The sequence below is a fragment of the Macrotis lagotis genome, chromosome X (genome assembly GCF_037893015.1).
Source record: "Macrotis lagotis isolate mMagLag1 chromosome X, bilby.v1.9.chrom.fasta, whole genome shotgun sequence".
NCBI classification, from domain to species: Eukaryota; Metazoa; Chordata; class Mammalia; order Peramelemorphia; family Peramelidae; genus Macrotis; species Macrotis lagotis.
In genome coordinates, this window is record NC_133666.1 from 154,656,245 (window position 1) to 154,676,776 (window position 20,532).

General features: G+C 34.4%; 1 protein-coding gene across 10 annotated transcripts in view; it reads right to left on the bottom strand.

Annotated features, from left to right (window-relative positions):
- The window catches only part of SPIN1 (spindlin 1), a 109,761-nt gene that overhangs the window by 53,594 nt on the left and 35,635 nt on the right, over nt 1-20,532 (bottom strand). The window lies entirely within an intron of this gene.

Consider the following 20,532-nt stretch of genomic DNA (forward strand, 5'->3'; position numbering starts at 1 on the left):
ATATTTCTCACAATATTTCAAGTTTTTTCATTATTATATCTGTTATGTCTATGATCTTTAATGTTGCAATCCTAATTGTTTTGGGGCACCACAAGCCACACCTATATATGAGGGGAGGAATTTAAATAAAATAAATGATGTGGGTGTTCTGCGTGCTCCACCAACAAGTCATGCTTCTGCCTATTTCCTGAGACAATAACATTGAAGAAAATTATACAAACATAATTTATAAAGCACAGTAGCAGGGTTTTGAGAGGATCAGCTCCAATTTTGAAAGAAGTTCTGCTCTGGGTAAAATGCTATCAAACTATTTAGTTGAGTCTTTTGGATTTTCTAGTATAGCATTATAACTTCCGCAAAAATAGAGTTTTATTACTTCATTACTTATTCTGATTTTTCCTATATATTTTTCTTCTCTTATTGCTATGATTTACATTTGCAATACTGAATAATACTGATGACAGTGGGCATCACTGTTTCACACCTGTTCTTACTGGGAAGGCTTCTTCTAACTAAAGCTTGCTGATGATTTTACATTAAATGCTTTTTATCAATTTAAAGAAAAATTCATTTTTATTAATACTTATGTACTTTTAATAGAAATGAATGTAGTACTTTAATGGAAAGCTTTTTCTACATCTATTGATAAAATCATTGTTTTCTTTATGTTAAATCATCCCTATATTTCTGATGTAAATCCTATTTAACCACAATACAATCTTTGTAATATAGTGTTCAATGTTATTACTAGTATTTTATCTAGGATTTTTCCATCTATATCCATTAAACAAATTCCTGGGTGAGCTATCGGTATTATGGGACAGCTAGGTGGCACAATGGATAGAGCACTGATCTTGGACTCAAGAGGACAAAATCCAGCCTCAGACACTTGCCACTTATCAGCTGTGTGACCTTGGGCAAGTCACTTAACCCTGAATATCTCACATCCAGAGATATCTCTATCATCCTAATTCATATCTGGCTACTGGATCCAGATGGCTCTGGGGGAGAAAGTGAGATTGGTGACTTAGCCCAATATCATTGACTCAAATCCAATTCATATGTTTGTCATATGAAAAACAAACCTCATCATCAGAATCATATGTGTTTCTTGGAAGGAATTTTGGTAGGACTCCTTCAGCTTTTATTCCAAATAATTTGTTTGTGATTGAAATCAGCTGATTTTTAAACGTTTGAAAGAATTCACTTTTAAATCCATCTTTTTTTTCTGATGCTCTTTTCTTATGAAGTTCATTTATGATGGATCTGTTCAATTTCTTTTTTTCCAAAATAGTCTACTTTATTTCCTCTTCTACTAAATCTAGGCAATTTATATTTCTGTAAATATTCTACCTTTCCACTTAAATTGCTAAATTTATTGACATATTATTGGGCAAAATAACTCTAACTCTACTTTAATTTTTAGGATTTCCAATTTAACATTTAACTGGGGAATTCTGTTTGTTATTTTTCCTAGTTTTGTTAAACTGTACACTCAGTTCATTTTGTCAGCTCTTTATTTTACTGTAAGCATTTAGGTATAATTTTTTTCTCTAATCACTACTTTTGTGGTATCCCATTAAGTTTGGATATTTTTTTCCATGACTTTCATTCTTTCGTGTCATTTGCTTTAAAGTTAATTGTTTTATCCCATTCATTCTTGAAAATTAAGTGGTTTAATCTCCAGTTAATTTTTAATCTATATATGCATGGTTTATTACATTGTGATCTGAAAAGGATACTTTTAATATTTCTGCTTTAGCTATAAAATTTTTATGTATCAGTAAATGATATGGCTTTATTAAAGTTTAGCATGAAATGCTGAGAAAAAAATATCCTTTCTATTTACATTCAGTAAATATGTAGGTTATCTAAAATTCTATTCATTTATTTTTTAATTTTTGGTGAAATTTATACAGTTCTGAGAGAGGAAGATTAAATCCCTTCATTAATATAGTATTGTAACTATCTCCATCTTTAATTCATCTAGCTTTTCTTTTAAAAATTTAGATGTTATGTATTTGGTGCATACTGGCTCAGAATTGATATTCCTTCATTGTCTACAAAAATTTTTTTTGAAAACATTTTGCTGAAAAAAAATGCTATCAAACAGCATGTCATGCTCCAGAGAAATGTTTCATTTAAAGGAAGCTTAATTGATATAGCTAATTTTATTGTTTTATTTTAATAAGCTGTCTCTGCCTTTCCAACCTTCAGAAACCACCACTCTGATCAGTCAGCAGTCATCAATTTCATGGCATAACTCTTTCCCCACTATCACACCCCCCCCCCCCCAGAAAAATACAATAACTCAGTAAAGACACCGTATGGTGTATTTTTAATTAAGATTTGCACTTTAAAAAAAAAGACAATGCTATTATCACTCACTGAAAACACTACAGTATAATTTTAAATATAACTTTCACACACTGGGAAATCAAAAAATTCATGTGATTTGCTTTATTGCATTGGTCTTGGAACCAAATCCACACTACCCCTGAGGTATGCCACTATATTCTGTCCAAGAGGATAATACACACTAGCAAAACAATTGAGATTTCTAACAGTAGAACAAGTTGACTAAGACTGTCCTACAATGTCCCAATTTTCTTGAATCGATACCTAAATATTGGTTACAAAAGGTTACAAAAAATTTAAAGTTTAAGGAATAGGAAAAGGAATAGCTCTCCCACTCCTAAACCATCTCAGCAGTGTGATCTTCTTTTCCCCAAAAAGGCAAAGACTAATACTCTGAGGTTATCTGGGTCTCAGAGATCACAGACTTAATATAAAGTCAAGATGAGATGACTAGCATATTTGCAATCATTGAACAGGGGACCAGAGGGCACCATTAATATTCTCTTTCTGAACAGATGAGAACAAGAGTCAATGTCTTTTAAAAGACATATTGAGAGGCGGCTAGGTGGCACAGTGGATAAAGCACCAGCCCTGGAGTCAGGAGTACCTGGGTTCAAATCCGGTCTCAAACACTTAATAATTACCTAGCTGTGTGGCCTTGGGCAAGCCACTTAACCCCATTTGCCTTGCAAAGAAAAAAAAAAAACCTAAAAAAAATACATAGTGAGCAATTTTCTAGTAAATCCAATTCCTTCTGATGATTTACAAGAATTTCTTAACATTTATGTCTAATTACCCCATTAAAAAATAAAATTTTTTATGTGGTTTAAGAAGTCACAAAATTAAACTGCTTTGTCTAGTGGATTTTATCCAATAGCAATTTTGATAATTACCAATTTGAAATATAATTAAATATCTGGCAATGCCAAAGTCCCTTTACTTTACTTTCCTCTTAACACATAATATTCTTCATTTTTTATTTCTTCAAATTATTTTTATTATTTTGTTTAATTCTATGAAGAATACGTTTTTGGTAGTTTGATTACTCTAGCTCCTAAATCTACAGAGTAATTTGGTTAATATTTTTATAGAGAAGTTGCAAGTCTTAGCAAACAAAGCACAGAACTTGAACTTAAAAAAAAGATGGAGGTTTAAATCCACCCATATATTTAATTATTTAATTTGGTGGCATAGGATGCTATTAATAATATTATTATTATTATTATTATATCAAGAAGTATCACTTTGTATCAAAGGGGCAGCTAAGATTCACTGTGCTTTTGTGGAGGTCTTTAATTGATAAAGGCACTCCATTTAAATGGAATGTCTACTATCTAATTCCTAAGCTCCAAGGGGCTTTTGGGAGCCACTCCCTCCTTTGATAGAATATGGAGGTGACTTTTCAGAACAGCCTTCTAATAATCAACATGTTATAAAAACCCCAAATTAGGACTCCATGGTAGGGGGTCTGGCTCTCTCATAAGCCCTGCCCCCCCACCCCCACCCCCACCTGCATAATCGGCAAACTTAGAGAAATATTGATAAATGTGTACATTAACCAAATTCTGTTTTGTTCTTTTTCAACATCAAACTCTGAAAATTAACATATGTCCCTTATTAGAACAAACTGAAGGTAAACACATATTTAATTTAATTATTATTTTTAAGGCCAAACTCATGGAAGTCCTCAAAGAAGTCACTAACTTTCTGAGTCTCAAGCAATAATATATGGACAAGTTACCAACTTTCACTTTGGAGAGAATTCCTAGATCGAAAAAACACCAAGGGGCAGCTAGATGGCAAAGTGGATAGAGCATCAGACCTGGAGTCAGGAGAACCAGAGTTCAAATCTAGTCTTAGGTACAAAATAATTACCTAGCTGTGTGACCCTGGGCAACAGCAACAGCAGCAAATATTTACATAGTGCTCAGCACTGTGCTAACTTATTTAACCCACCTGGGAGATGGCTACTATTGTGATTCCAATTTTTCAATTTAGGAAATTGGGGCAAAAGTAAATGTCTGAGGCAACAGCTATATATTCATAAATACTAAATAAACTCCTAAATATTTATTTCATTTTGCTATCTTAAATAGAACCTTTCTAGAAATACACACAGTATTTACTTTTTAAGAACCCTTAGGACTTTATTCAATAAAACAAAAACTGAAAAGCTATTTGTAAAATAGGTTTAGACCTAAAACTTAGACTGCAAGTGAGTAAAATACAATAAAAAGACAAATAAAGTATCCCTGTTAAAGTGAGTTGCTCTGGCCACTTTCATAAGAGAAAAAAATACCATTTTTATTGAGACCCAGGAAAAGGAAAAGGTGGCTAGTTAGGAATATCAAAATTGGTTACAGCTAGAAAAAGTAGGTTGCTTTTCTGGTGTGGATTATCACACACACCCCACATTGTTATACAGACCTCAGCTCCCTTTAATATTCTTGGCTAGAAATTCAGAACCACCTAAATCAAGACCATCCCAGTTAGCAATCAAACCACCTCTAATTTCACAAGGAGAAACAAGGACAGAAGAATTGTCTTTTAGGGTGGGGTTTTTCAACAAGGTCTTTAAGACAACATGGATTGCATTTCTGAATTTAAGTGAGAAATAAGACCTGACAAAATGGAGAATTGGGGTCATATACAGAGTAGTATCAAGCATTAAATAATCTCCAATATAATATTAATTTCCTCAACAACATACAATAAATTCCAATTGGATAAACATCTAAAAATTAAATATAAAAATGCAACATAAAAAATGATTTAGAGAAAAATGAAAGGTTCAGGTTTCACAATTATGAATGGGGGAAGAAATTGTATGAACAAATCCAAATAGCGAAACAAAATACAAAACCTGCTTAATACAATTCAAAAATTCTTTCACAAATAAAATTAAAATAGAAAAAATGTTAAGAATATACTAACAATCACTGAAAAAGTTTGATATCAAATTCTATAGGGAATTGAAATATGTAAGATTAAGTTATTCTCCAATACACTAAAGATATAAAGTTTACCTAATCAGTAATTTTATAAAGTGCTCAAGAGAGCGAATAATTAAAAAAATGAAAATTAAAACAATCCAAAATCAACATATAAACTGAGTTGGAAGACAGGAAATTTTATTGTAGGAGGAAACGTGGGAAAGAAAACTTCCTGATCCACTGTAAGATGAAGCTATGAGCTTGGTCCAACTGTTTTCATAAATAATTTGGAATTGTATTTGAATTATTAAACTGTTCATACCTTTAGACTAAGATTCTATTACTAGGACTTATACCCAAGGAGGGTTTTATCAAGAACAAGAAAAGACCTATAAAAAATAAATAGCACTATCATTAAGATCAAAAAATTGAGGGAAAAATGTCTCCAGGGTATAGCTAAACAATGTAAATATATTGCAATATTACTGCTTCATAAGGAATGATTTCTTTTAAATAAAAGAAACATATGAGGCAGTTAAGTGGCATAGTGAATAGAGCAACTACCCTGGAGTCCAAATCCAGCTTCAGATAATAATTACACCTAGCTATGACCCACTGTCTTGCAAAAAAAGTCCAAAAAACAGAAACATGTTATAATAACTGCAACAGTATAAACTTAATCATCTTAGGGAGAATAAAACTATGGTGAAATACAATGGTCAAAGTCTGTATCAAGATTAAAGGGCAAAGCCTTTCTTTACAATAGCAATCAACCTACAAAAGTATAAAATTGCATCAGCTATCAATCAAGTAGTTCTATTTAAATCTTTTTTCTGAAACTGAAATTTTCTTGCCTCTGAAGTAGAAAAGTTATGTCAAAAAACATTTTAATGCAATTTTTAAAATATGGCTGTTACTTTATCTTAAAGATATAGAAAGATAAACAATTGGGGGTAACTAGGTGGCGCAGTGGATAGTTCAAATCTGACCACTGACAATTACGCTAGCAGCGTGGCCTTGGGGCAAATCATTCAATTCTTTACAACAACAAAAAAAAATGTAAAAAAAAAAGACAATTTATTCAAAACATTTAAAGTTATACTTTTTTTAAACAGGCTAGCTAACTAAAAAAAGAATTAAATGTAAAGTTTTAATGCTAAGAATAATTAGTCAAAATATGATTTAAGAATAGGTTTAATTCTTTGTAATTTTTTTTCCATTTCTTTCTCTCTTGCTGGATCTAGAGGATGAAGACCCCAATACAGTCATGAAATCAACCTAGTTGTGAGGTTAAAAAAAGCCTTTCCTCCTTCCCCTGCCTCCCTGAAATGGTTTCTGTTAATTGTCCTCCTCAATTATAAGAGCAAATGCCAGCAGCAATTATGACCTCATAAACCCAGTATTAGTTTGAGATATAGCAATCTTTGAGGCAGGAATTCAGATAAGAGTGGTACCAGTCAACCTGGCAAGGAAGCCTTGAGAAGCCAAGATTGAGTCACAGGAAGGTTTTGGACTTAAGAGAACTGTGATTGTGTTCTATAGAAAATCAAACTAAGTTATTATCCTAATCCATATTTTTATGATTATGCTTTCTGAAGGAAATATTTGTGCAAAAAATTTTTTTAAAGTCATGACGACAGGAGGGTAAAGAAAAACTTTCAGCTATACAATACTTTAAAATATCCAAAATTCATATGTTCACAGAAAATATAGGCCCTTTCTCTACTTTATTAAGCAGACTTAACAGGGTACTAGTTTATCTGAAAAAATTAAATAGGTAAGCCTCTCCTAATCAAATTATCAAACATGATCTGATACTGAGATTGATAGTACACACAAGATATAGTCTAAAAATCAGGAGAATTTTAGCAAATGAAGCTATAAAATATAACTAAAATATAGATTTGTTTTCTATCAAAACAGTATTGATGGGACATTTACTAAGTGACAAGATATTGAGATGCAAAATTGTAATTGACTTTTCCATATTGTTTTTATATATAATATCACTACATATAAAAACTACCAATTGTTTGCACATATTCTCATAATTAGGTTTATTTTCTTTCAGTTCATTACTGTCACAAACACACACCACACACACAAATACTGTTATAGATGGGCTCTTTGTATAACTGGTACAAAAGCAAAATCAAAAATTGTCTGAGGAAGTGATTTTTCTAATATAATTCTAATTTGTTTTCCTTGGTGTTACTGAGACTCAGTGTTCCATTCATAACTTCTCAAAAGAGACACTGGTTTAGAGCTTTCTGTTGTTTGACAATAGCCTTTCAACTTTTGCTATCTTTGTAAATTTAATGAAAACAAATTTAAATCTCAGAATTGCTTTAATATAATTGAATATATATTAATATAATTTAATATAAATTTTAATATCAGTAAGTTTATTATGAGGTGAATGATTCTATGATTGTCAGTAATTTACATTTTATCTTTTGAAATCGTGTGTATATCCTTTTTTCTACATCTCTGTTGAATAGTCTATCTTTCCTTTCAATTATACATATCATTGTTACTTGTCATTTTTCCCACTTAACAATATTTCTCATAGTATTTCTCATTTTGCTTGCATTTTATCTATGTAAAAGCATTTGAACCTAATATAATCAATTCATATTGTCACATTTTTCCTTTATTCCTTTAGTCAAATAAGTTAAACATGAACAAAAGAAAATTTTTATTCTATTAATCACCATATTTTATTTACTTAATATTTTTTCTTCAACTTTATAGGAGGTAGCATATAATTTATCTTAAATGTCAGTTAATCAATAGCATTTAAGTAATCTACTATGTATTAGGCACTGTACAAGTGCTAGGGATTCTTTGAATGGCAGAAGACAGTTATGTTAGAATGGGTCAGAACAATACATTACAAAGACAAGGGTCCCTGGGCCACTGATTAGACTAAAACACTCAAGCCATGTGCAGGAATGTGTAAGTAAAACAAAAGGAAAGATATAAGAAATGATGACTCTGACAAATCACCCAACTGGAAGAGTTCTTCTAACCAGACCTGAAAACACCTGAGCCTAGATTAGGCCAAAACTGGCTCAAACTAGTCTGGGTAGACTTAGGGTCCCTGACCTTTTACAAGTACATATGCTTAACTGGTTTCATGCATATTAATCTACCCTCCCCACCACCCTTCTGTAATTGAGGCTCATTAGCATAGCATGGTCATTAGCATAACATGTCCAGAGAGGAAGGTACATATTAAACAGTGATATGGATCAATTAGATTGTGCCTCTGATGAATAAGACCAATATCTGGCTCAAAAAGGAGAAAAGCCTTTCATGAGACTGGCCATTGTCACAATTTAGGGCTCTCCTCAGAAGGGGGAGTGATTTTCCTGCAGGAAATTTTAAATATTATTAGAGCCAGGTAACCCCATTTTGAAAAGTGAGGTTAATAGTTTAAAACATAAATAAATGTATGCAAACAAGATCTATTCAAGATTAAATAATAAATAATTAACAGGAATAAAGCACTCCAATTAAGAGGGAATGAGAAAGGCTTGCCATAAAAGGTGGGATTTTAGGCAGTATTTAAAGAAAGGATCTGAGGAAGCCAAAAAGCTGAGACCCTTCTAACCATAGGAGGACAGAGAAAATGCTCAGAGATCCAAGATGGAAGTTTCTTGTTCAAGAATCAACTAGAAGAACAGTGTCACTAGATCAGAGAGAATCTGGGGCAGGTGTAAGAAAAAAACAGATAGATAGAAAGAGAGAGAGAGAGAGAGACAGACAGACAGACACACACACACACTGACTGGGGTTATTAAAGCCTTTGAAGACAAAACAAAGGGTTTTATATCTGAAACTAAAGGTTATAGGAAAACATGATTATTTATTGAATTGAGGGGGAGGGATTGACATGGTCAAACTTGCACAAGAAAACTTTGATGACTGAATAGAAGATAGATTGGAGTGGATCAACTGCAAGAGGCCAAGAATGATCATTAGCATAATGATCAGGGCTTCCACCAGAGTGGAAAATGTTGCAAAAGTGAAATTTACCTTGACAATAGATTGAGTAAAGGAGAAGAAAAAGGAGTAGAGGATGACTCCTAAATTGTCAGTCTGGAGAACCTGGGAGGATGGTAGTACACAAAACATTATTAAGAAAGTTTGGAAATGGAAAGGGTTGAAGGAAAGAAACTATGTTCAGTTTGGGACATATTGAGTGTAATATCTTCAAGGCCAAGTTGTTTGAAAAGCAGCAGAAATCCATAGAGAAGTTAGGACTGGAAAAATATACTCTTAGAATCATCAGTATACAGATGAAAATGGAATCCATGGGACCACGTAAGATCATCAAGCTAAATAGTCTAGGGGACAAAATCCACAATAGAATGAAAACCAAGTCAGCAACTTGGTAAAGGAGATAAAAAAAGGAGAAACCAAAACAAAAAAAAAAAATCTTAAACACCAGTCTGAGCCAAAAGGAAAAAATGCCAATGAGGAGAAGAATATCTTAAAAAGCAGAATTGACAAAATGGAAAAGAAGGTATAAAAGTTCACTGAAGAAAATAAATCCTTATAGAATGGAGCAAAGAGATGTTGAGGACTTTGTGAGAAGTGAGAAATCAAAAAACAAGAAAACAAGAAAATAATAGAAAATATAAAACAGCTCACTGGAAAAACAACTGACCTGGAAAACAGATCAAGGAAAAATAATCTAAAAAATTACTGAACTATAACCACAACCAAAAAAGGGGCCTGGTTGTCAGTTTCCAAGAAATTTATCAAGAAAACTGCCCTGATATTCTAGAAGTAGTGAGTAAAATAGAAATTAAAAGAATCCACTGTATCACCTCCTAAGAGAGACCCCAAAATGAAAACTTCCAGGAATATTTACAATCAATTTAACAACTCCCAAATCAAGGAGAAAATAAAAAATAATTCAAATGTTGTGGATAACACAAGATTTAGCAGCTTCTACATTAAGGAATTGCTTGGAATGATATTCCAGAAGGCAAAAGAGCTTGGATTACAATCAAGAATCAACTACCCAGGGGCAGCTATGTGGCACAGTAGATAGAGCACAGACACTAAAGTCAGGTGTATCTGAGTTCAAAAGCTACCTCAGACACTGTAATCACCTAGCTGTGTAATCTTTGGCAAATCACTTAACCCCATGGCCTTGCAAAACTAAAAAAAAAAAAAAACAATCAACTGCCCAGCAAAACTGAACATACTCTTTCACAGGAAAGGATAAACTTTCAATGAAACAAGGGATTTTCAAACTTTCCTGATGAAATGACCAGAGTTGTACAGTAAATGTGATCTTCAACTGCAAGACTGAAGTGAAGCATAAAAAATGCACTGCTGTGATCCAAGAGAACTCGAGGGACTCATGATAAAGAACACTATTGAAGCATACTTTTTTTATTTTTCCTGGGGGAAGGGGAAGGTGAGTGGGGAGAAGAGTATATGATTATGTTTACTTCCACAACCTGACAACTGTGGACATTTTTTCATGACTACACATTTTTAACCAATAACAAGTAATTTACTTTCCCAGTGAGGGGGAATGGTATGGGAAGACAGGAGAGAATTTGTAACTCAAGATTTTGGAAGTGAATACTGAAACTTGTTAGTGCATGTAACTGGGGGAAAATAAAATTAAAGAAAATGTGTGACCCAGATGAGGATGAAATTAGGAGAATTTACAAACAAATCTAAGTAAACTTTCTTATTTTTTGAATGTTTAAGTTGTTATCAATCATAAAATTATTATTTTTAAATTTTAATAGCAAGACAATTGTCATCAGTATCAATTTCTTTCCCCTTAAGTCTGAGCAACTTTAAAACCAAGTGGGTAACCAAATAAACCTTCAGATTTTACCAGGTGCCAGGTGATTATATTAATGACTTAACAGATTAATACTAACAAATACATAAATAACTTTCAAAGAGAACCTAATCTTGGAATCATTTGTTTACCATTACTTTAAATTATAAAACTAAGTAAGTTTCAAGAATCAGGTCAAAGCTTTTTGACCTTAGGGGGCAAGTCATTTTCCCCTTCACCTAGTTATCCCCTTAAGACTAGTACTACTTTACAGAAGAGCTGCTCATTTGCACAGGAAGAGGAAGTTTCTTATCCAAAGCTTTCATCACAGATGAAATCACAGATGAGAGTTTCTTCCCTTTTTTTTAATGTATAAAATTTTTGTATACATATAATCTTTTCCAATGACATTATGACCTCAACTTCAAACAGCCAACAAAATTCACTAAAAATATTTCAAAGCTGTTTTGGACAATAAATTACTAATTAGCCAGGAAACTTAACTTCTTTGTCAAAAGGAATAGGTAGCAGTCAAAGGCAGCACAAATTCAGACTACAAGTTATTTTGTAAAGCAACTTTCATTAAGATTCTAACAAGAAAATTAGAGCAACAGATACAGAATCCACTGTTTAACACGAACAAAACCAAGAATGCAAAGATGGTTCAAAGTGATAAAACAATTCATATATTTAATCATAGAAATCTCAAATAAAATGATTATTTCAATAGTTAAATACAGCCTTTAAAAATAGTTATTTTTCACTTGTTTAAAAGAAATTCCTAAAAGTAATGGGCATGGAAAAACCTTCTTTAGTATGATTTAAATACAATATCATTTTTACTACTACTCAGAAGAAAAATAAGGCTATTTGTTATGGAGAAAGAATTAAAGTTTCTTCAATAGAAATAGATATAAAGCAAGGATTATCACTCCCCTTCCTGTCATTTTACCTAACTGTTGAAATATTAGATAGAGCAATGAGTAAGTAATATTAAAGGTAAATCCAGAGGGGTGGAGCCAAGATGGCGACATGAAGCAATCCAGTCTTAGGAGCTCTCTGATAAAACTCATGAACTAAGGACTCTAACTAAACTTTCGAGAGACAGAACCCACAAAGGGACCCAGTGAGGCAGTTCTCCTACTCAAGGTAACATGGAAAAGAGCAGAAAGGCTCTGCTCCCCGGGGTCGGAGGGGCTGCCCGCCAGAGCCAAAGAACTTCAGCCTCCCGGAGGCAGCCCCAGGGCACCGGGAGCCTCAGCTCACAGTAGCCGGGGAGTCTCCTGAGCTGCACCCCGGGGAGCACCGGGCACAAAGTGGGGGAACAGCGGGGAACCTCTGCCAGAGGTGGAGCCCAGCCCTCAGGGCACACAGCAAGCAGCTTGGTCTTTCCGCAGCCTAGACCTGGAAACAGAAGCAGGCAGAGCCCTTAAGCAGGAGCCCCCAGGGCATGAGCCCATTGAGCTGAGGGAGGGGAGTGAAGAGAGACTGCAGAGCTCTGTCCTCTGCCTCTGGAACAGGACTCTAGGGCTCTGACCACATTCAGATCCTGATCCCAGTCTAGTCCCCCCATAGAACCGCAGGGCCCCCCCACCTCGGCCCCGTGGCAGAGGGGAGCGCTTATGGTCATTCACAGACCAGGAGGGAGGACAGAACCTCACACACTGAGACCCTTGTGGGAGTGTCCCAAAGCTCAGGAAGCACCCCCCAAAAAACAGGCTTAGGCTGGGAAAATGAACAAGCACAGAAACAAGAGGAAGACCATTGAGAAATATTTTGCAAATGAGCCCAAGAAGGATCAAAATACTCAGTCTGAATAGGAGGAAGCACAAGCTCCTGCATCTAAAGACTCCAAGAAAAACAGAAATTGGGCTCAGGCTATGACAGAGCTCAAAAAAGACTTTGAAAATCAAATGAGGGAGTTTGAAGAAAAACTGGGAAAAGAAAGGAGAGAGATACAGGAAAAACATGAAAATGAAGTCAGCAGCTTAGTCAAGGAAATCCAAAAAAATGCTGAAGAAAATAGCATGCTAAAAAATAGCTTAGGTCAAATGGATAAAACAGTTCAAAAAAGTTATTGAGGAGAATGCTTTAAAAAGCAAAATTGGCCAGATGGAAAAAGAGATAAGAAAACTCTCTGAGGAGAACAAATCCTTCAGACAAAGAATAGAATTCAGGGAGACTGATGAATTTACCAGAAATCAGGAATCAATACTTCAAAACCAAAAAAATGAAAAATTAGAAGAAAATGTGAAATATCTCATTGAAAAAACAACTGATATGGAAAATAGACTTAGGAAAGATAACTGAAAATTATTGAAATACCTGAAAGTCATGATCAGGAAAAGAGCCTTGACATCATTTTCAAAGAATTACTACAGGAAAATTGCCCTGATATTCTAGAAGCAGAGGGCAAAATAGAAATGGAGAGAACCCACCAATCCCCCAGAGAAAGAGATCCCAAAAAACCAACCCCCAGGAATATTATAGCCAAGTTCCAGAACTCCCAAGTCAAAGAGAAAATATCACAAGCAGCCAGAAGGACAGTTCAAATATCGTGGAGCTGCAGTCAGGATCACACAGGACTTAAAGCAGCCAAGAATGAACTACCCAGCAAGGCTGAATGTCCTCTTCCAGGGAAAAAGATGGACTTTCAATGAACCAGGGGAATTTCAAAGGTTCCTTTTGGAATGGCCAGAGCTGAACAGAAGGTTTGGTCTTCAGATACAGGACTCAGGTGAAGCATAGAGACTGGAGATGGGGGAAATATGAGGGACTTAATGAAGATGAACTGCATGTATAGAAAATGATACTGATAATATTCATATGTACCATCTCAGTTAATCGAGCAGGTAGAAGGAGCTTTTATAGTTGAAGCACAGGAGAAAGCTGAATACAAAGATAAAATATGGTGTAAAAATGGAGTCAATAGGAAAAAAAGGGAAATGGAATGGGAGAAAGAAAAAGGAGAGGGGGAATAGGCCAAGATATTTCACATAAGATTTTTTTTTATTACAATGAGCTATTACAATGATATGGAAAGGGGGGAGGCAAGGGGGAATGAGGGAACCTTTGCTCTCATCAGAGATGGCTAGGAGAGGAAACAGCAAATATACTCAATGGGGTATAGACATCTGGAGTAAGAAGGAGGGGGGAGCAAGGGGAAGGGGGGGGATGTGAATAAAGGAGAGGATGGACCATGGGGGGAGAGTGGTCAGATATAACACATTTTCTTTTTTACTTCTTGCAAGGGGCTGGGATTGGATGGCCTGCCTAGGACCATAGGGCCAGGTGGATTCTGGGCCTAAGGGGTGGTATGGGGGCTCAGGGCTTCTTGGCCCCAGGACCAGGGATCTGTCTGCTGCGTCACTCAGCGACCCTACAGCAGAGTCAGAGTGCAAGGAGAAAGAAAATATAGTACATAGTAGTGGAGAAATAAGAAAGGAGGGAGTTGCGATCAGCAATAGCAATGTTGGAAAAATATGGAAGTAACTTTTGTGATGGACTTATCATAAAGAATGTGATCCACCCACGACAGAGTTGTTGGTGTTGGAACAAAGACTGAAGCACATTTTTTGTTATTATTATTTGGGGGGAGGGTGCAGGGCAAGTGGGTGGCCTGTCTAGGGCCACATAGCAGGGTGATCTTTGGGTGTCTGGGGCCAGATTGGGACGCAGGTGCTCCTGGCTCAAGGGCCAATGCTCTGTCTGCCACCCAGCCACCCCTACTATTATTACTATTTTATTTTATTTTGGGTCTTTTTTTTCCCCTTTTTTTTGGTTTTTGCAGGGCAGTGGGGATCAGGTGGCTTGCATGTCACATGGCTGGGTGATTATTGGGTTTACGAGGCTGGATGTGGGCTGAGGCTGGATGTGGGCTCGGGTGTTCGTGGCTCCAGGGCTGGTGCTTCGTCCATTGCGCCACCTGGCCATACCTACAATTATTACTATTTTTTTTTTTAATTTTAATTTTTTTCCTCTCCCCTTTACTTTTTTCACCCAAGCAAGTCTATCTATATTCATGGTGGGAGGGGTATTTTGTTTACTTGTAAACAAGTAGATTTTATTAATGTAAAAAAAACATTTGTACAAAATGAGAATAAAAAATAAATTTAAAAAAATTATTCATCTGTACAAGTCAACATAATTATTTGCTTAGAAAACCCCATAGAATCAATAAAGAAAGGAATATAGACTAGCAAAATAGATGGAGAGATGGGTCAGGAAAAGCTAGGTCCAAGTCCAGCCTCTGATGCATAATGGCTTTATGATCTTAGAAAATCATTTAACCTTTCAGGGCCTTAAGGCAATTCTACAAGAATAAGCTGCAAAGCAACTCTTCACTCTGTTTTATGGATACCACAGTCTCTCAGGATGTACTATACTAATCTTTCAACCTCAACTTAATCTCCTGCCCTCACTCCCAAAAGGTAGCAAGATAAAATAAATTCCTAAAAATTCATCAGTATTTCTATTTTGGTCTCCAATTAAGGAGAAGAAAATGTTAAGGAAACCTTTCAAAAGAGCTATAAATTCGTAACCTTCATAACCTACCAAAACTCATGCAGGAATTCTATGTAGATAACTGTGAAATGTGCTTTTTAGAAATTAAAAAAATTACTCAAGAATATTTGTGGTTGGGTACAATTATTCTACATAAATGAATTTACAAAGTGAATTCATCAACAAAATTGCAAGGGATTATTTTATTGTTGTTATCTAGTTGAATACAACTTTTTGTGATCCCATTTGGGGTTTTCTTGGCAAAGATACTGGAGTATCTTTGGAGTAGTTTGCTATTTCCTTCTCCAGCTCATTTTACAGATGAAAAAACTGAGAACAGGAATAAGTGATATGAGGTCAATTTTGAACTCAGGTCTTCCTGAAGATAGGTGCAGCATTCCACTCGCTGCACCAGTCTGATTATTTTCTAGACAAAAGAGTAGCAAGATTTCCAAATTTTGTTTGGAAAAAAGCAAATTGTAGGCTCTTAAGAAAAATAAGTTAGGGATGAAAAACTAGTATTTTCAAGGTCCCCAAATTACATTATTAAGTGGTAACTAAGAAAAGAGACCCAGTAGAATTAACTAGTTAACCAGTAACCAGAACCAATAAAAGCACTGTCTGCTATACTCCTAAATATAAATTATTAAAGGATCCTCTATTTGACAGGAATTAACAGGAAGAATGGGAACAGTTTGGTTTAAATCAACATCTTGCCTATGGACCAATTAAATTCCAAATGAATACGTAAATAAAGTAAACAAAAAGAGTCATATAATTCTGAAAAAAAAAATTAAAGAAAAACTGGGTTAGATGAAAAGTTTTTACCATTCTTGATATCTTTTGATTTCATAGTCAGTTCCATAGTTGTTTCCAACTCTGACAGAGTTAAGGAAAAGCAGTTAAAGAAAACCAACACAGTAACCATGTTTGAAAATAATACTTCTAACATTTATACAGTGTCTACTATATGCAAGGCTCAGCCTTAAAAAAATGCTAAGTTCATTACAAATATCTCATTTTACCCTCATAATAACCCCAAGAAGTAAATGCTATCATTATCTCCAATTTATAGATGAGGAAATTGAGGCAGACAGCAGTTAAATGACATGACCAAGGTCACATAGTAAGTTTTAAGGACAAATTGTGCTACCTGGCTGTCCTTTTCCTTAGTCATTTTAACTTAACACATAGATCCGGCATTCTTTGAATTAAGGAAAATAAAGTTTCCTCAATACAAACTTTTTTTAACCAATACCTCTTTCCCTGTAGTACATGAAATGCTAGCTATAACAGTAAGACAAGAAATCAACACTAAAGGTATAAACATTGTCAAAAAGAAACATCGGGGGCAGCTAGGTACAGTGGACAGAGCACTGATTGAGAAGTCAGGAGGAACTGAGTTCAAATCAGACCTCTGACACTTAATAATTACCTAGCTGTGTTACCATGGGCAAGTCACTTAACCCCATTGTCTTAAATTAAAAAAGAAAAGAAACATCAGTCCCTAATTATAGTCACTATAATTGTTGACTTAAGAAATTCCAAAGGCTCAGTGGTAAAATTTTATTAACAAATCCACAAAGAGACAGCTTGGCATAATGAACTGAGATATGGCCTAAGATACAAGGAGACAAGATTGGTTCAAGTCCAGCTTCTGAAAGATACTGATTTGACCCTGAATAAGTTCCTGAAAATGTTATCCAAGTCTTAGTTCAGTTTTAAGCTTTATCAGTTTAATGACTTTTGAGATACTCTATATTATTTTGTCACCTAAAGTTAGGGAAAAGAACTTTTTTCAAAAGTCTGACAAAATATTCTTATTAATCCAAAGAAGTGAAAACAAAGGAGACACTCACTGATTAGGGAAAACATTGTTTTTTTTCTGTATGCCATACTGCTAAGACAGCTCAATGGATAGAGAGCTGGTCTGGGGGTGTTCAGACAGTAGCTGCATGACTCTGGGAAAGTCAGTCTCTGTTTGCCTCATCAATAAAATGTTTCCTCATCAGTAAAGTGACAAATCACCTCAGTATCTTGGCCAAGAAAAACCTAAACGGGGTTACAGAGATTTTGAAAAGAATGAACAACAAAAACCAGAATTCAGTGGAGAAAAAGTGTTAGAGGACAATCCAATAAGATCTGGGCAGTGCAAGGGTCCCCATTATTATCAATATTGTATTCAGGGACAGTTGGATGGTGCAATGAATGGAGCACATGTTCTGGAGTCAAGAGGATCTGAGTTCAAAATTGACCATACAGTTGACACTTAGTAGCTGTGCAGCTCTAGGCAAGTCACTTAATCCTGTCTCACATCCAGGGTCTTCTCCAGCCATCCTGATTCATGTCTGGCCACTGGACTCAAATGACTACTGAAGAGAAAGAAAGGTTGGTGACTTAGTATACCCCTTCCCTCAAATTCAATTCACTTCTTGTCACATTATCACTCCCTGATATCATGGTCTTCTTCAAGAAAAAAGGACAAACTTCAATCAATCATCACTAGAAAAATATAAGAAAATACAAGAAATTGAAGAAATATAGATAAAGAGGCCAAAACTGTTGTGTTCTGTTCATGGTGGTCTATTTAGATTCAACTAAAAATTAAATTAAGCAATAAATTTGGCAAAGTAGGAGGTAATAAAATAAACCACATCAATTATGTAGTATTAACATAATCCAACAAGATTATGGCAATTCCACAGAAAACTAAAGAAGGAATAAAATATATTAGCACCACTGACCAAGACATACAAAGGAACATCTATTTATGCATTAAAGAAATAAACCTATCAGAAAAAATATTATGTATATTGAGGCCATGCCAAACATAATAAAAAAATAACTTTTTCAATGTTATAATACTCAAACTGCTTAAAGAACTCATATTACAGTAATGTATGTTCAACAAAATGTATCTAGAGGGACAAAAAGTTCAAGAATAGCAATATAAATAAGGAAACTAACAGCAGTTTTTAATAAACCCAAAGAACCTTCCTCCATTATTGGGTAAAGGATTCATTATTCAATATTAGGAAACCTAAAAAGCAATAAGTAAAAAATAGATTGTGCTTTTATTCAACAAAAAAAGGATTTATTTGGGGTAGGAACTGATAGCTTCAAACTGTGCTATAAAAACAAAAGGCATCAATAAAACCTTTTACAAAAATATTTACCTTTCACTGCATAAAAATTCATATATTAAAAAATGTCATTAGAGGTTAATTCTGGGATTCAAGCTTTTCATTTTTCCTATCCTAACTTCTCCCCATCAATTGGAAGGCCAAAACAGCAGGGATAGAGCTCTTTCAAAAAGAAGTTAAAAACAAATTTTAAACAGATGAAGATTTTCCATCTTTCATGTAAGATTGCTCATGAAACAAGTTAAAAGCTGACTAAAATGAAAATAAAGGTGGCTAAAAACAAATTTTAAAGTAAAAATTATACAAGAAAACAATGATTAGGCATTCCTCTTGAATTTCACATTTATTTGGACAAATTTTTCAATATGCAATGAGTCCAATTTAGTAGGAAACAATCTATCTACTTGGAAATATTCTATGCCAATATTAATTTATCCTCATCTACTGAATTTCTGCAGAAAGCAAAATTCATTCACTTATTTGACAAAAGGTTTTCATATGATTCTTTAAGTGCTATTAGATTTAAAATAGGGAAATATGTAGAATGCTGTACCATGCAAAAAAAAAATAGCAAATAGAGCAACAGAATTTTAACTATCTCAAATTTGCTAAAATTAAACTTAAGTAAACATCTTAATTGAATTACCCTATTAAAAACAACCAGGAACATCAGTTTTTAACAATAGTAAATGTTAAGTGTTCAATTTATAAATTAGGAAAAGAGATCAGGCTTCAAACTTAAAAAAAAAAAGAAAAAAGAAAATGCCACTATTTTATGCTCAACAAAGGCATCAGTAAGAAGGTAATAGTAATAATTTATTTTTAAAACCTACTAAAGATATTTTCACATATCGTACAGTGGTAACTGATATCCGAAGTAGTAGGCCCATGTGATTGTCTATTAAAGTAGGAAGATATATCATTAATTATTTTTTATGTTTCTCAGCTAAAACAAAAAACACGACTGTTAAAACTGTCTCAAATCTAAGCATGTGAACTTCATCATTAGACTGAAAATTATGGAAAGAAACAGTATTTAAGGAAACAATCCCTTTCACTGGCAACAGAATGACAGTTATGCTTTAGAATAAGATAATTTTCCCTTGAGGTTTTTCATCTCAAAAAATACTAAAATAAGTTATATACAAAGGAGTCTAAGAAAAAACAAATTATTCTACAAGATGCTAGACTCAGGATCACAATTTAATTAAATCTGAATCTATGTCAAGGACTAATGAACTTCTTTTTAAAAAAATTCAATCTGATGAAAAGGGGTAAAAACATCACTTGTACAAAAATATTCATAGCAGCCCTGTTTGTAGTGGCAAAGAATTGGAAATCAAGTAAATGTCCTTCAATTTCGAAATGGCTTAGCAAACTGTGGTATATGTATGTCATGGAATACTATTGTTCTATTAGAAACCAGGAAGGATGGGAATTCAGGGAAGCCTGGAGGGATTTGCATGAACTAATGCTGAGTGAGATAAGCAGAACCAGAAAAACAAAGGTTATGTCCTAACCAGCAACAAGGGGCAAGGTGGGGGGTGGGGGGGGAAATCAACCTTGGTGGACTTGCTCATTCCATCAGTGCAACAATCAGGGACAATCTGGGCTCTCTGCAATGGAGAATACCATCTGTATCCAGAGAAAGAACTGTGGAGTTGGAACAAAGACCAAGGACTATTAACCTTAATTTAGAAAAAAACTGATATATTATTGTCTGAACTTGTTATCTCTTATACTTTATGTTTCTTCCTTAAGGATATGATTTCTCTCT